Source organism: Hevea brasiliensis, chromosome 15 (assembly GCF_030052815.1).
Source record: "Hevea brasiliensis isolate MT/VB/25A 57/8 chromosome 15, ASM3005281v1, whole genome shotgun sequence".
Taxonomy (NCBI): Eukaryota; Viridiplantae; Streptophyta; class Magnoliopsida; order Malpighiales; family Euphorbiaceae; genus Hevea; species Hevea brasiliensis.
In genome coordinates, this window is record NC_079507.1 from 61,155,317 (window position 1) to 61,159,320 (window position 4,004).

General features: G+C 30.9%; 1 pseudogene; it reads left to right on the forward strand.

Annotated features, from left to right (window-relative positions):
• The first annotated feature begins 1,946 nt into the window (after window positions 1-1,946).
• On the forward strand, window positions 1,947-3,605 carry LOC110644744 (GDSL esterase/lipase At1g29670-like; annotated as a pseudogene).
• The last annotated feature ends 399 nt before the right edge of the window (window positions 3,606-4,004 follow it).

The following is a 4,004-nucleotide window of genomic DNA, read 5'->3' on the forward strand; positions in this document are numbered from 1 at the left end:
CCGTAAACACCATTCTGTGGCTTATTTGCTCCATTTGATAGACCATCAAGCATTGGGCCATCATACTATACTTCAGGTCAATTTAGTGGATATGGGTCAGAACAATGCTTTGCACCATATCAGTCTGGTGCCTTAGGCCATATTCCATCTGCTGCGGGTCTATTTGGACACCATGAACAAAGTGTTGTGCATTATACTGCAGGGGGGGAATCATCAGGACAACATCAAGGGCAATCTAGCCAACCCAAAGATGCACAAGGTCATCTAGCAGAACATCAAGAAGGGGGATAACATCGAGTTCTTTGATCGAGACGACATATACGAAGACCTGGTTGTGGCACATGACTGATTTAAATATTTGTTTTCATTTATATATTAATTATGAATACTTCTCTCAAGTTATTTCTTGATTTAAGTCAATTGCTACAATATGCTAGTGACAATTTTTATATTTTTTACACAATTAAATTTAAAATAAAAAAGTAATCAAAACTAATGACTATATAATACACAATGCAGCCCACACTTTATTAAAAACTATAAATTTTTTGTTCAAATTGTAATTTAATTTCCTACAAATTTTTAATAACTTAATTTGGCACTAACTGAAAATCAATTACAGTATCTAAATTTTATATTGTTATAAATGCTAACACATAATAAATAATAATTTAATTTCTTTTAAAATTTAAATTTATTAATTGCTATCAACAAAATAAATTATTCATAATTATAATAAAAATAAAAATTAATATTAAAGCAACGAATTTTACTTCATTTCTTATTTTTTATATATTACAAATATTTTGTGAAATTATAATTAAACAATTTTAATTTTTTTAACGTGTATAAATTATTACAAATTTTTATGTCTATATGTACAAGTATGGCCTCATGATGCTAATTAAGCTAGCGTGTTGCATACGAAAGACTTTCCATTAATTGGCATTCACTCTCTCCCGTAATTTAGTTTATTGAGACCATTTTCTAGTAATTTGAATTATACAATATTTAATTTCTTTAAATCTATAAAATTAATTATTTTTTTAATAATTAAAATTTAAATTTTTATTCAAAAAATATAGTTCAAATAATATTTTTATTTTATAAAACTCACATATTTTTAAAAAAAAATTATAGTGCATGTTTTTGTTATTTTTTGGACATAAAATTTCTAGTAATTTGAAATTGTACAATACTCTTTTACATTTAACATTTAATTTCTTTAAATATATATAATTAATTATTTTTTAAAATAATTACAATTTAAATTTTTATTCAAAAAATATAATTCAAATATAATACTTTAATATTTTTATTTTATAAAACTAACATATTTTCTAAAAAAATTATAGTACATATTTTTTGTTAATTTAATACAGTTACAATTTTACACTTTAATATTTTAAATTTACAAAACTATTATATTAAAAAAAATACAAAATTACTATGTTTTAAAAATTATAACATAAATATTATTATACATTATTATTTTTTATATATAATAATTATAACGAAAATTTGATGGCTACTTTGGACAAAATCGCTACTATAAGTAGCGTTTTGGACCGTGAAATCCACTCTCCATAAAATCGCTATTATGAGTAGCGTTTTGATATAAAAACACTATTATGAGTTGCGCTTTGAGCATAAAAACGCCTGTGATAGTAGCGTGTTCTTGGATGCTATTATAACTAGCATTTTAGATATTAAAACACTACTAATACTAGTATTTTTGCATTTACATGCTTTTTTAATTAGCGTCCCGACTTTTTTCACTCTATTCCCTTAATTTTTTCACATCGCACTCAATTTTGTTATTTTTTTTCTTCTACAGTAATCTTGTACGGTAAAAAACTCCAGATTCTTGATATTTCATTTCAGGAGTGATGGCTAGGTAATCAGAACTATACTAGTTGGTTTTTGTTCTATTGGCTGATTCAAATATGCAAAGTTGCGTTTTTGGAACAAAGCAGCAGCACCGGCATCAGCAACAAGAACGTGTTCCTTGCTATTTCATTTTTGGAGACTCATTCGCATTTAATGTAAATGACGATGGCCTTGATGCTTATATATAGCCAATTACTTGCCGTATGGGATTGTTTTTCCTGACAGCCCTGCAGGAAGGTTCAGCAACGCAACCATGGTTGATGTTCTTGGTCCGATAATATTCCCTCAATCCCTTAATTATTACCAAATAAATTCGTAGTTAATTCCTTTAATCAGGCAGTTCTCATGTTGATTTGAACTTTTTTTTTTCTTTTATTATCATCACAGCTGAAAAAGTTGGGTTGAAGGATTACATCCCACCTTTCAGAAAAGTTGGAAATGGCTCAGAAATACTCAAAGGTGTAACCTATGCATCTGGAGGAGCAATTATGCAAATGGCAACTGCAGGAAGCAGGGTATAATTTTTATTTTCTGTTTAGACACCAATTCTTTTGTATCCATTTGTTTATTTGAATGTTGATAGCTCAGGCACTTTTATGGGGGTGATGCAGGTCACTTGCTTTAGCCTCAGCCAGCAAATAAAATTCCACAGGAAAATAGTCCGACGCATTGGCAATATATTAGTCAACAAAAACAAGACTAACAATTACCTTCAGAAATGCTTATATAGTGATGGAATTTGCAGCAATGGACACCTGGTAAACTACTATACCCCTCGAATAATGGGTCAGAACCAACCCGAAAATTCCCATCAGAGGCATATGCAGAGGAAACTTGTTGATGGTTACTTGTTCAACCACTTGAACGTTAGTATTTACCATTACATGATTAGTATTCTATTTTAATTTTGATAGTTCCTTCGGTGATGCACTGCTGGCTCTCTAATATGTTATTTTTCCCCTGTGATGATTCTTATTCAGAAACTGTATAGATTTGGAGCCAGGAAAATTGCTATATTTGGGCTAGGACCATTGGGTTGCAGCCCAGCTGCAGTGAAAATTTATGCCACAGTTCAACATTGTGTGTCTATCATCGACACAGATGTTCATATCTTCAACAGCAGGATTAGTACAGTAGTTGACAGCTTCAACAAGAACTACACCAATGCAAAGTTCACTTGTATCAACATCTATGTTCTAACATCCGAGAGCATTTTCCCAGGTACATACTATACTTTTCGGAAGCTACAATCAGGTGGTGTATTCTAGGATAGCTTTACTTATCTCGATTAATTTCTCTTTCTCGCAGGCTTCATGCAGACACAAGGCCATGCTGCGAAACAGACTATGATGGGATGTGTTATCCTAAAACAAACAGATGCCAGAACGTGAATGATTACTTTTACTGGGATGGGTACCGGCCGACCGAGGCAGCAAATATAGCCCTGGAAAATCTAGCATATAATTCCTCCATTCCTGACAAAGCTTACCCTTACAATATCCAACAGTTGATTGCAAAGACCACCACCAAGGCACACTGAATCAGTTTACATTATGCAAGCTCTATTTTAATAAAATCATCAGCTTATCAAACAAGAAAAAAAGGTCTTAAATGTACCCTTTTGATCAGTGTTGTTGCTGCGGCATATTACTCACTGATTCAGCTGTGTATGATTCTGCATTTTTCTACTTATAAGTGGCCATGCAGAGCTTAAATTATCCTTTCAATCAAATGATGTTTGTGCTTTTCTTACATGGATTGATACTTTCTATATATTTATATAATACTTTATGTGCAGTAAAATTAATTAAGCAGGCTGAATAAGCAAGGGGAATCCAAAATCCTTCACTTCTTCTCTATATCAAAGAAGGTCAAGACCCACACACTACAAGTGAAGCCTAGCCCATTATGATCCTCTCTCTCTCTCTCTCTCTCTCTCTCTCTCTCTCTCTCTCTCTCTCTCTCTATATATATATATATATATATATATATATATATTTTGTTGTTTTTTTAAAGGAAGGATACAGAAGCATATAATTGAGACTAAATAGTCTTTAAATTGTCATACATTTTATTGATTAAACATATATTTATATAACCTAAAACACAATTCA